A 14,671-nucleotide genomic window follows, 5' to 3' on the forward strand; every position below is an offset into this window, starting at 1 on the left:
CTCCTTGGTCCTCTTCAAAACCTCAGCTGCAGGACAGCACGATTCCTTGTGAACATCCCAGCTGTATTGCCCTGGCCCATGGTACTGCCACAGATGGTTCACGTGTACCACCTTCGGGCGAGACTTCCTGCCTCCCTGAATCCGATATGTTAAGTCTGACAGGCAGTCTAACACAGTGTAAGGCCTGTCCCATGGGCTCTGCAGCTACGGTAACTGTCTCTTCTTTTGCTAAGGACTGTACAACCAAACTTGGTCACCATCTCTGAAGCTCACCTCACTTGCCTTGGCATCATACTGTACTTGTGCTTCATCACCTGTCCTGAAAACTTAAGGGCTCCTTGCACTGGATGATATACCTCAGCCAGCCTCTCCTGAAGGTGCTTTGCATAGCCGGAGGTGTCTGTAGGCAGCTCTTCACCAGAGGTCTTCCAATTACCAAGTCAACGGGCAGGCATAACCCAAGGCCCAATGTAAGTTTTGCAGGGGTGTAGCTGGTAGACTCATGGGATGCAGACTGATATGCCATCAGCAATGCAAGTAATTTCTAGACCCATTCTATTTGTACCTCTATACAGTACTTGGCCAGTTCTTGTCCCAGGGTCCAGTTGAATTTCTCCACGATCCTATCTGACTGTGGCCTTAACCCATCATGTCTGGGGGTTGTTTTCACCACCCAAGCCACCATAAGGTGTTTTTCTTAAAAATCACCTTTATTTAAACCATAATTTCTCAGCTAAAACTATAATATAATATTATAGTATAATATATTATAACATAATGCTATAAACATAATAATAATAATACAATAACACTACAAAACAATAGATCATGTATACATGACCCCCGGACGGCCCCGGAAAGACATTTATGCATGTCACACGGAAGGGAGGGGTTAATGGGGTCATCCTGGTCTTCTTGATCCCCAGTAACTTGCAGCACTCACTGAACACAGCAGACTCAAAGTTTCTACCCTGGTCTGAATATAGCTCTTGTGGCATCCCAAAACAACAGAAAAACTGGTCAACCAACACCTGAGCAACAGTCACAGCCTCTTGATCAGGGATAGCACAGGCTTCTCGCCACTTTGTGAAGTAGTCCATGGTAACACATATATAACGGTTTCCTCTTCCAGTGATTGGCAGAGGTCCAGCAATGTCCACCGTGACTCTTTCCATCAGTTCACCCACTTGGTACAGCTGAAGAGGGGCTCAACCACGTTTCTTGGGCCCTTTCTTGGCACAACCCCCATCACAGGCCTGACACCACTCTTCAACATTCTGACACATGCCAATCTAGTAGAATCTCTGTCACAGCTGGATTAGAGTTTTCTTCACTCCCAGGTGGCCACGAGTGATCTGGTTATGGGACTCATCCAAGATCTCAGACGTCATCTTCTTCGGAACCATCAGTTGCAAATACTTGGTGAGACCATCGGCTGTCTCCCACTGATGTTCCAGTAGTCTGCTGGTCAAACGAAGAGGGTCCCACTGACTCCAGTGGCTCTTGGTCGCAGGGCCTAACCTGGAAACTCCTTCCCAAGATGCCCGCACTGTACTCCGCTGCAGCCACTCCAGCCGTGGTTGTAAATCTGCATCCTCCATCTGCATCCTCTCCTCTACTGACACTTGGCCCAGAACATCCATTGCAGCACCATTGAGGCTAGTAGCAAGCTGCACTGCCCCCTCATACTTCTGCTGTTCTAGCTTGGCATCTACTTACTCCTTAAGCTGTTGCTGTTCTTCATTTCACCCATGAAAGCATCTAGCTGTCTTTGCATCCTCAGTTGTAATTCCCTCTGTTGCTCCTGTAATGGCTCTTGAAGTTGTTCAGATTGTTCTTTTTGTTCTTCACGTGCCTCTAGGTGTTCACTCTGTGCCTTCAATTGTACACTTTGTGCCTGTAATAGTTTTTTTCATTCTTTCTGTCCTTCATTCAGTGCCTGTAGTTGGACACTTCATGCATGTAGTTGTACACTTTGTGCTTGTAGTTGTACACTTTGTGCTTGTACCAGCTTCATTAGCCTATTGCTGCCAGGGACACTTCGTCTTCCTGCCCAGTTTGAGATCCTGTCTGCACACCCCCTTGCTCCACATCGAAGATTAGACTCACTGCAGCATCTTCTAAAATTCCACACTCCTGACACCAGTGTTACATCCCCACCCCTAGCTGCCAAAGGCTCCAACAGCAGTAGTTCAGTATGGGAAGGACGTTGCTTCTTAAGTTCACTGTCTTTATTTTCCAAATAACTACACTTAATGCTTTCCAATCTCACTGTTTTCACAAGCACTGGAGTTATACAAACTTTAACTGCAGCTACACTTAATGCTTGACAACAATACCGTTTGCCAACAAGTACCGAAAATATAGAAACTGCACTGCACTAACACTTAGCCTAATGCTTGCCAACAACACTTCACTATTTCCACAAGCACTGCACTGACGGTGAATTACGCTCAAACTGAACTGAAAACCAACTGAACTCTTCCCCATCTTTATATAAGCCTCCTTGCTTCTCCAACATTCTAGGACGTGCTAGTCCTGTATCTGCCCCTAGCAACAACAGTTACCAACTAGGAGACAACCAAAACATGCCAGAGTTTTCTTACATTATATAACACTGTAAATTATTTAGCATACTGACTTAAATTACATAATTAACAAGCAGTCACATAAATAAAATATTATAAAGAAAAAGAGCACAAAAATTAATGCACAGCTTACGAAACAACTACACTCACAAACAGCAGGCAAACTGCAGGAAACTCTGATTCGTACCAGAACCTACGGTAAACGTCGAGATGCTACTCGACCACCCAACTGGCAAATCTCGCTTCTTAACAATACTATTCAGCACTTCCGTATAAAACCGTTATATACTACTGTGAAACTGTGTGCTAAACTATGTTTCAAGTAGCTACAACTGAAGCATAATTACTGTTGCTTCTATATACAACTTCTGTGTTGTATTTAGAAATAAATGTTACTCCACTGAAAGCCAAATTGCCAATACATGCTCCAGTTAAACATACATTTTTCAATGGGTACAAAAATACTTTAATTATAGATGAAGACAAATGCTGTACTTATATCAACTCCTTTCTATATTTATCTTTTACCAGGTATGTACTAAAACTTTTTTGTTAATTTAAAATGTAAAATCATTAAAACTATATTGTTTAAGTCTTTAAGTTTTATTTTATGGTATTCATCAGCATGAAATAAATGACCTTGATTTAAATTTGTGCCAATGTTATGTTTCAGTTGTAATGTAAAAATTAACTTCAACAGTAATACTGTCAATTATGCATTTTATTTAAAACTATTTTATATATAGGCTGTGTGTATGTAATTAGGCCTATAATTACTGAAATATCCAAAAAAGTAAATTTTATGGTAAATTTCCAGAATTACACCCAACTAACACTGAAGCTTAAAAATTTTCATTTTTCAGTGTTTCATATTGTGGTTTATATGAATCTGCTATTCTGATCTTTCGGAAATAACTTTTTTATACTAAACCAAGCTAACCCAACCAACCTAACCTGACCTAACCTAACCTAGGACCTAACTTGATTAAGAAGAGAGGATAATTGTAGGAGGCCAATTGGCCCATGTTAGACAGCTCCTACAAAAGTGTGGCTAATCTACCCTGCCTACCATAGCCCATGCAGGCCCATGCTAGGCAGCTCCCACAAGAGTGTAACTAATCTACCCTGCCTACAATAGCCCATGCAGACTTATGCTAGGCAGCTCTCACATAAGTGTGACTACAAGAAAGACAAATATTACATGCAACATACACCTGTCATATGCATACCTAGCCTATGCTTGAAACTTTCTAAAGAGGGGGCAGCAACTACATCACTGGGTAACCTATTCCATTCATTAGCCACTCGATTCCCAGTCAATACATACAGTACAATCCCTCCCTCCTTGGCCCCACGTCAATAATTTACTGATTAGTAAGGCGGTTTACATGTACTGTATGTCAGTCCCAGCTAGCTACATTACACATATACAATATGACATGTCCATTTACCTTGAGGGATGCCCCGGTGAACTCTGACGGGGTGTTCACCTAATACCGTAGTTATGGAGATCGCCATATCTGAGATCAGGTTTCGGTCCCCAATCTTTGAAACTGGTGAATTTCTCCCTAGATATGGTGTCAAGATCAAGCCCCAAACACTTTATCTTGTTCCTGTAGATCTTGGTGGTGCTGATCCAGACTTCTGCATAAATCTGACAGTTCCATATCTGACAGCCCTGTCTGTACAGCCATTACTGCGAGGAGTTTGCATTCCTGTATGGAATAAACAAAACCAAATGATTTCTGTGACGTCACTGGAAAAGGTCTTTAAGTATTGTGCACCCAAACGACTTCATATTAGCATTATGTGTAGACATATATGTCTGAAAGTGTTTATTTGATTAAAACTATATTAAAGACATGCCTGGAATGTATGTATAATCGGTTTTAAGCTAAGAAGAAGAATTGTCCTGAGGTTTAGACGGTTGGTTTAGTTAGTTTAGTCATAGATATAAATATACATAGATGCCGCATGACACTACTTCAGGCACGTCTACGCGGCCGCCCTCCTGGAGCGGTCGAGGCAGGCCATGTTGCGTTCCAGTCACTGGGGAAAGTTGACCACTGTTTACCTAGAAATGCCGCAACACTGTGCTGCTTTTGGGTGTAAAAACCGTCGAAATATAGAAACAAGACAATAGGGAATAACTTTCCACAAGTAAGTTGACTTAAAGACTAGTTTTTGTGTGATAATTTGACGTCAGCTTGACCATGCATCTTGGATGACAATGTCAGTAATGTCCATGTGTCTGGTGTACCAGGGCCAGTAACATATGAAATTATTAGTTTACAATCTTAAACCAGATGCTTAATTATTTGCTTTCTTGAATTTCGTCTGTATAAAGTCTCAGGGAAGATTGGGGGAAGCAAGCTGCATAAGCATTTGAAAGTCAAGAGTTTGGAGGCTGTCCATTCCAAGAAATGACCGGATATATTGTCAAAATGTATTGTTGTGCAGCTGTCACGTGTCCGTATTAATATTATAATATACTCGTATATTCAAGGCCAAGCACAATGATTCTGTTTCACTTATCCCCATGAAAGTATTATTTTACAAGGTGCCAATATGCGGTTCAGGGATATGACCACCATAAACGCATAGTATGATACCTAACTCTAAGCATTCCGCTGCAGCACGTTAGACTAGGTTAGGTTAGATTAGATCCAGAAAAATATACTGCACAACCTTGGGGGTGTATTGGCAATTTGTAAAAACTTACCCCCATGAATTAGCTTCCAACAGAGTAATACTTTTACCACAAAAAAAAAAAAAAAAAAAAAAACTAGAAAATAAATTGTATGCAGTTAAACTTAATGCAGATTTTTCTTGCCATTTATCTAAATAGGTTTCCTAGAGATCTTCAGCTGATTAAAGTTTGGGAAACAGCTGTGAGGAGAGAAAGTCTTATGCATGTGTAAGTTTTTTGCTTTATACTGTACATTGTATTTTCTAATGATGTGTAATTGTGTGTGTAATTTTTTGTCTTATGCATTGTATTTTCTATGCATGTGTAGTTCTATGTTAATTTTTTTGCCTTATACATTGTATTTTCTATTGACGTGTAATTCTTTGTGTAATTTTTTTTGCCCTATACATTGTATTTTCTGTGCATGTGTAATTCTGTGTTTAATTATTTTGCCTTATGCACTGTATATTTGTTGATGTATTTTTTTTTTTTTTTTTTTTTTTGCCTTATGCATTGTATTTTCTATTGATGTGTAATTGTGTATTTTTTTCCTTTATGTATTGTATTTTCTATTCATGTGTAATTATTTTTTTTCCCCTTGTGCATTGTGACAGTGCAACAACTTAAAATGTATATTTTTTATAACCTGTGATTTGTAAGCCCTCCTTCCATTTTTCCTTCCTTCCTCTTGTCTTTCTTCCTCTTCCTTCTGTGTACGAGTGACGCTACACTGAGTGACAAGGTTTCTTGTATACTTGTGAGAGTTTACTTAAGTAATATAAGGTAAACTCAACACGTGTGAAAATTAATTTTTATCAGCTACCAGCTAGGTCCTAATTGTTTTAAGTTTTAAAGATAGTAAAACTTAGAATATACCCATGATCAAGTGCAGAACATAATTATTTAGTTATTTTTTTATGAAAGAAATAATAGCCCTGCAGAGGCTTAGATCTATTTGGTATTCTAAACACTAGCTATACGGCTGTAATATATCCTTCATTATGAACATCCGATTATGTACACTCATAAGAAAAACTCGTCACCCCCAGGATGTTCGATGCATAACGAACGTTAGCTGGGCTATGTGGGCGGGTCCTTGTTGTTAGTCCCTCCCCTATCTAGTGTTGCCATATCACAATCCCATTACAAGTGTTAGAATAATGAGCAAGAATGGGCCGTATGGCAGGGAAATATATAGGACATGTTTGCGTTACCCTGAGCTCCCCTCCGGGGATTAATAATGAAGCTCGGCACGTTTATCATTTTTCTACTCTTCATCACTTATCATCTATAGAATACAACAAATTATTTTGATATGTATTAAGTCTATAGGCATCGACTTTTTTTTTTAAATGATACTGTTGCAGGGGTGCACGAGTTCATTTGTTTGCTTTAGATGGGTGGTTAAATGCTTCAGATGTATGCTTCAGTTAGTGGCATCCTTGCGTCGACGTCTAGAGGTTGTTTTGGAAGCAGGGGGTGGGTATACAAAATATTGAGGCAATGAGACTGAACATGTATTATTATTTTCCTTCTACCCAACATTTATTATATGTAGAAAGCAATATATATCATTATTACATTGAAATTTACTAGACTTGTATCGGCTGATGTACTATCATACGTCTGGCATGGGTGCACATACTCATTGCCAGTTAGCATGTGTGTTGCCGACCCTACACCATTCTGTTATATTTTTATTTAATGAATTCGATGCTGGAAAATGAAACATATTGTCTCTATGCACAGAGGCCAAACGATCTAATTAGCTTTTATTACCTGTAGCACAAATTCTAATATCGGTCTCACATAACCGATATTGACGGGTTTGAGGTATAAACTTTTCTGTCCCATCATTCCACAACACTTTGTCGCTGTGTCACAGTGCATCGCTCTGAAGGGTAACGATGGTTTTTCTTTTGGTTGTACAATCTTTATTTAATTTTCTCTTCTTTAAGCGTAAGTTTAACAAAATCGGACAACAAATGGCAAAGTTACATTCATTTTCATAGTCTGAATTCATTCTAAAACAAGCGCCACTATTACACGCTAGACCGTTCCAAGATGGCGGCCATACTGAAGCATCGGCGCTGTACTGAGGAATGGGCGATGCGGCATCTAGGTATATTTATATCTATGAGTTTAGTGACTCCCTTCAACTTTATCATATTTATTGAGTAAATATGTTCATAAAATTATACTTATGAATGAAGTGATAAAGAAAACACCTACAAAACAGTAGTTTAGTTGACCGTATTTTTTATTTTTTCAAATTAAGTTACCAAGTGAAGACTGGCAACTTTGAGGAGTTTGTGAACGCTCCTAATTTGATAACTCCGGGAAGCAGAGTATCGGCAAACCGAAGCCAAACAACAAAAGGAAGTCCCTTGTCTTATCTTTATGAATCGATAAATGCTTTTGTTGATGTTCAGTATTTGTCCATTCACTCGTGGCTGAACGCTACCCGTGTAATTTTATGATGGTTTCCCTCTGAGCTGCTAACTCTTGCCTTGCCCGTTGACGTCCCGCCTTTCCCTTAGGCACATTGAGGCGATATAGACCGATTTTTTTTTTTTTTTTTTTTTTTTTTTAAGCAGTGAGATATCAGAAAGAGTTTGACTATAAATCTCAACTTTTTAGATACATTATTTACAGTTTTTTTTTTTTCTGAGTAACAACATTCGTGTAAATTTACTCCCGACAACTACTCATTATGTATAGTCATATATATATCCTACATGACCTTGAGCAAAGGTAATGTATCTTAATGTTTGTAGACATATATATCCTACTTGACCTTGAGCAAAAGTAATGTATCTTAATATTTGTAGACATATATAGCCTACATGACCTTGAGCAAGAGTAATGTATCTTAATATTTCGTTTCAGTCTCCTGAAATTGTAACTAAATAAGTTTTTCTTACAGAATTGTAAGCATTTTTTTTTTTTTTTTTAAATCCGGGAGTTGATTTGTGTTATTTAGCAAAATAAATCTTATCTCGTGAAGAAATAAGGTAATTAAAGCAAGCCCTGAGTTGCCAGATATCATTTGAGAACAAAAATCACTGGACTTTGTGGCAGTACCCTGTATCGCGACTGTACACTGTAGTATTTACTTTTCTCACATATCTTCAAAGTTTAATTAGGTCTTTTGGGGATAGCAAGAACAAAATGTGCCATCGGAGTGAATGAGTTATATGATGGGTCAAATACGGTGGCGTCATTCGTAGTTTATACTGGGTGTTACCAGACGATTTTATTCAGGCCAGGAGAGCCCCTAGAAGAGAAAGAAACAAGGAGGATTTTGGCAACGTTAAAATAAAGATATTTTTACAAATTTTGGTAATGCATATTAACTTTTGGGTTGAAACCATTTTCGCGTGAAACCAAAACTCAGTACGAAACTGAATCATGATCAAGATTACTGTGTTGCACCTGATGTATTTTGACTTGATTACTAGAGGGGCATTCAGTGGAACTCATTTTTCCGACAAGGGGAACGTAATTTCCAAACCACTCCTCATAATGGGTTAGGTTTTCTATCATTGATTAGGGTTAAAAAAAAAAAAAAAAAAAACGGATCCAGAATCTGTAATACGATCCGAATCGGTCCCAAAAGTTAATCGATTGTTCGCTGGGACATGGGCTATCTACCCACCTAATTTGGTCCAAATCTCTCAGTTTTTGAGTAAGCCAGCTAACAGACAGACAGACAGACAAACAAAAACAGGGATGAAAACATACTCTTCTTGGGGAGAATAAATGACGATACTTATTTTTTCTATTTTGTATACACACCAGTGTGTCGGCTTTCTATATGAAATGTGGGCTCCTGTTTTGAAGTAAAACAGTTCAGCGGGTGGGCTATTAACTTATACGTCGTAAGGATGGCAGAGGTAAAGCGGCAGGAAATGAAGAAATGGTATAAGTAACCACACGATCAGCTGATTTCCTGTTCTGGCGACTCTCCATGTTCAATATTGTCGTTTTTTTTTTTTTTTTTATAATTCGCGCCAAAACCCATCTATAATGAAAACTTCATTTAATTGGTGCTGGACAGGGACGCCTTCACGTGGTGGCCCCCAATATAACTGACTGGCTGAATTATCTGGTTAAACAAACGTCCCTCAGCTACTTCAGTCTCACCGAAAGGACTGTAGGAGAACGGTATCGTAAACCTGCAGTCCACTGGGTTCACATTTTAGACGAACCTGGGGCTGCAACAACAATAACAACCCCTCCAGCTCAGAAAGTCCACTCAGAGATTTAAATTCTCACTGCTTGAAAGTAGCAAGAATTAAAAATACCTTATTAAAGGGGTGAAAGATGCTGGTCACTGGTCAACTCTGAAAATGGGCAATGAATGGTCTAAAGACCAAAGGTCAAGGTCAGTGACGAGTGAGAAAGGAGGAACCTTACAGATCGCACGTTAAACATGTACTGGTTGGCTAGACTTCATGACACCTATTCATTGGCGATTTATTTAGCCTAGTTATTTGCTCGTTACTGATGCAAAGAAAGTCTACTGAATATGAATAAAAAGCTTACAATTAAGAGAATATCGATGTGTAAAATGCACTGTAAAGCGGTGTTAAGAAGTCCATGCAAATTAGAATTCGACTCACTGCTACAAGAGATCGATATTAAAACTAAATATGTCACTTACATTAAGGAGTCTGGGATAAGCCATGGGTCCTGAGGCATTTCTTAATACAGTCTGAGAACAGAATGGAGGCTCCGGAACAGCGGACAGTGGGTACGTGACGCACCGAAGGCCCGCAACATCATTTTCTTGAATCTTTTCACTAATGCCGTTAATGATTCCCGCCCGTTACACTGCATACCACGAGCCTAAATATTTTGTGCCTTTGAGCAATGTACTCGAACGTCAAGTTTGATAATTGATGTATAATATTTTATATAGCTTAAAATTAGCTCCAACAATATACAATAATAAAGCATGATAATTTCACACTTATATACCATTTTTAGGAATGTCAAGGGATTTCGCAACGCAGCTGAAGTTATGCACACAATTTAATCTTGTAAGAAGAAAACAATAAGCCACAGTTATGCAGAAGACTATCTTAATGAGGTTAATGACGCTCAAATTTACAAAAGAAAAAACACTAATGAGTACGAGCTTATTAGACGTGTATATCAATTCCCCCCCCCAAAAAAAAGTCGTCTTTTTTTTTCCACTCTGCGTTAAACCATATTAATTATACTAATTATCAGTGGTGGACAGCGCAAACGAAGAAGGACCTTGCGCAAGCGCAAAGTGCAATCCACAGTTCACTACCTTGCGCAAGCGCAAATGCGCAGTCTGACAAATATTTAGCTCGCAATGTCGCAAAGCGCAAGCGCAAACCATTTGCATATATTTTGGGGAATTACTGAAAAATATTGAGATACTTAAATAAAACAGCACAACTACTTACTTTTATTTATTATTATTTTCTATTATTTGTAATTTGCACAAGTGCGCAATCTAATATTTAGCTTGTGCAATGTCGCAAAGCGCTAGCGCAAATCATTTACATATATTTGTGGGAATTACTGGAAAATATATATTGGTATAATTAAATAACTTACTAAAGTAGCAACCTGCCCACCACCAGCGGTGACTGAGGTACAGTAGGTCATTGTCCGGAAAAACGGCCTATATTTACCAAGGCATTGGCAAGGATCACAAGATTACAGTATCATCAACTCTCTCTCTCTCTCTCTCTCTCTCTCTCTCTCTCTCTCTCTCTCTCCGACAGAGGAGGGAGGGAATGGAGAATAAGAGAGAGAGGAGGGAAGGAATGGAGAATAAAAGAGAGACGAGGGACGAAGTTTATGCCTTATCTCCTCACTCAAAGGGATGCTTCTTTGCCATTCCCGTATTCTCTCTCTCTCTCTCTCTCTCGTCTTGTCAAGACAATTTATTTAATAATTCAATATAGATATACAATAGCATATGTAATTCGTTACAAAAAGTAAAAAATCATGAAAACAGAGTTTTTAAATCAAATATCCACAGCCTAATAAATTATTAGGCTTTGGATATTTTATTTAAATAATATGTTTTAATGGTTTTTGTATGGAATTGCATATGCTAATCTTAATAAATAATGTATATTTATTATTTACTAATAATAATAATTTGAAAAGTATTAAAAATACATTATCTCTGTTGAAACATTAATAAATGCTACTACCCCCTTCCCTCCCGCCTCTCCCCACCAACCGACCCTCGCGACCCGCCCCAGCCTCCCCCATCCATTGTCCAGCCATGCGGGACGCTCCCAAGACCACGTGTCCCCTGGGAGACCACGTATCCCTTGGATTGCACAGTGCGCAATCCACAGGGCAGGTGCGCAAGGCAGGTGCGCACCTGCCTTTTCATGTACGCAAGCGCAAAATTGCGCATGGTCTCATGCGGTGCGCAATGCGCAAACGATATCACCGGAGCGCAAGGGTGCGCAATTGCGCTTTGTGCAAGTGTTTGCGCACCTGCCCAGCACTGCTAATTATTGATATAGTTTCACTTGTTCTGACGTCTGTCTATCGAATGGTGAGAAACTATTTTCATTACCAGAGCAATTATTTGATTCTTGTGTGCTGAAGGTTATAAGGAGGGAAAATTTTGCTACTTTGTTGGTCGACAAGCAATAAAGAGTCTGTGGGAAAAAAATACTGAAAATTCGAGAATCACAGTGCACAACCAAAATTCAAAACCCTGCTCATTGTTGTTGACATATTAGACTATAATATCATCACGAGTATTATAGCAGTTAACAGCAGCTAATGTATTTTAAGCATTTCAAGAACTATCCTAGCAAAATCATTCCGAACAACATGCTCGTTTTCCTGTCTTCTCATCAGTCACATCCCACCATCTCCCACCATAATATTTTCAAACCACCAACGGCCTTGGGTGTCCTTAGTTGGGAGGGGGGGGGGACACGGCAAGGAGTAGAGGGCGCCTGGTGACAGCTCGCTAATTACTTCTTGGTTCTGGTGCTACGGCGCGCCAGGGGGGAAAAAAAACTTTGACTCATTTCGCTCGGCACAACAGTGACCCACTCTTCCTTTTCTTCGTTTGTTTGATTGTATCTTAACGCTTTTCTAGTTAAAAAAAAAAAAAAAAAGTCTGCTGATGCATTATGTTTTTCTTCATTCGTCAAAGAATTTTTATTTTCTCCAGTAATATCCATTCCCTTTGGTTCGCTTTTTACATTTTGTGTAAATATTTAGCGTTTTTGTTTTTTCCCACTCCTCAGCACCCCTTTTGTTTATACGTTGATCTTTCTATTTTCTTACAACATCCACTCCCATAGTCCTTTCCATGTTAGGTTGTCCATTTTTCGATATTTTCTTCCATTCCTCACGACACAAATGCTCCCTTCATTTATACAACCATGCGCTTAGCCGCGAGCAGGTTATGCATTTGTTTGGTTGGTTTGTGTGTGTGTGTCTGTTGGCAAGATTATGGAAAACAGTTTAATCATATTTTGAATAATGACGAGAACTATCAAATGAACAAAGTGATCAGGATAAATTTTGACGAAAAAGGCCACATCTTGAGTCACAGGGCAACTCATTTTCATCCGATTTGGAGTAAACTTGGTGGAAGGGTTTAATGTACTGTGAAGATGAAACTTCACTTCTAAGAACAAAAGTCAAAGGAATAGATTTGGGGGCAAGGTCAGCTTAAACGCTTTTCATCCTATTTGGAATAAACTTTATAGGGTTGAGGGTTAAGACAAGGATGAAGTCATTCGAATTGAGGACAATAGGTCAATAATAGAAATCATGGGACAGGGCCAAACATCTGACAATACACCAGTTGTAGGGCGTTGATACTGCACTTTGTTAGATTCTACACACACACACACACACACACACACTCGCTGGTGCAGTGGTAACGCTCTCGCTTGCCAACTGGTGGACGGGAGTTCGCGCCTCGCTCAGGTTGCGAAAAGTTTCACTGACGAAGTGGGTGGTTACTGTCCCCCTTGAGCAAGGGGACGGGTGTGTGCGTGTGTGAAGGTCACAGCCTTGCCCTTAGATCGGACTATATGAGCTCTCAGCTCCCTTCCGGGAGGGTAAAAAGCTGACGATCACGACCATCAAGTGATCCTGACCGACCCGGTGAATTACACACACCGCTCGCTGGTGCAGTGGTAACGTTCCTGCTTGCTAACTGGTGGACGGGAGTTCGCGCCTCGCTCAGGTTGCGAAAAGTTTCACTGACGAAGTGGGTAGTTACTGTCCCCCTTGAGCAAGAGGACGGGTGTGTGCGTGTGTGAAGGTCACAGCCTTGACCTTAGATCGGACTATATGAGCTCTCAGCTCCCTTCCGGGAGGGTAAAAGCTGACCATCACGACCATCAAGTGATCCTGACCGACCCGGTGAATTACACACACACACACACTGATGAGTCGTGTACCAGGTGTCATCTGGAGCAGTCTAAGGCCATTGTTGTTCATGTTACCAACACCATGGCAGCCTGAAATGCCTTACCAGAAGTGATTAACTTTTCCTGCTCTGGAATTAAAATCTCCATGCAGGATCAGTTTGTCATTAGGCGGAACTGAGCGAATGGCAGCATCCAAAGAGTCATAGAAGGAACCTATGACGGTGTCCTCGGAATCAAGCACTGGGGCATAGGCGCTGATAAGTGTTGCATACTGGCCTTTAGAGAGCGGTATGTTCCAGAACATCAGCCTCTCTGATATACCCACAGGTGTTTCTTGGATATTCCGTAGAACGTTGCTTCGGACTGCAAAGCCAATACTATGGTTTCTTTTTACATTGTCTGGGTATCCCCTCTATAAAGCTGCCCTTTCCTGAGAGGCAAGTCTCAGACTAGGCAGCAAAGCCAATTTTATATCTTTTCAGTTCATATGCAATAAGGGCAGTTCTGCGGCGTGGTCTTGTGTTGTGGTCCAAATCAAGCAAGGTTCGTATATGCCAAGTAGCATGAGTCAGAGGGATTCTTTGGGTTTTCAGTGTAGGATGCCTTGACAGACGCGGTTTTCTGCCCAGGTGGTGCAGAGCAACAAATATTTAGGTTACCTTTTCTAAACCCCTCCCCCTCAGGATTAAGCAGTTGGTCATCCGTTTCTGGCTGTTTAGTCGCGCTGGATGCTGCCGAAAACATGACCTGATCCTTGCCATCGTGCCAGCGACCAATGGGTCAGTGCCGTCTATGTGCAGGCCTCGAGCTAGCAACTTCCAGCCACATCCATTACGTGTCACCGTCACCCTGTCCTGTCGCCATAGGTCTTTTGTTTTGGTGAAAGATGAGATGGAAGGTGATTATAGCAGTGGGCTTGCGCAATGAATGGATTTGATTGATGGTGAAGGTGCATAGTCCTTACCACCACGTGAATTGGCCCTTCC

This window comes from Coenobita brevimanus, chromosome 98, assembly GCF_032717465.1.
Source record: "Coenobita brevimanus isolate Jiangsu-jjx chromosome 98, ASM3271746v2, whole genome shotgun sequence".
NCBI classification, from domain to species: Eukaryota; Metazoa; Arthropoda; class Malacostraca; order Decapoda; family Coenobitidae; genus Coenobita; species Coenobita brevimanus.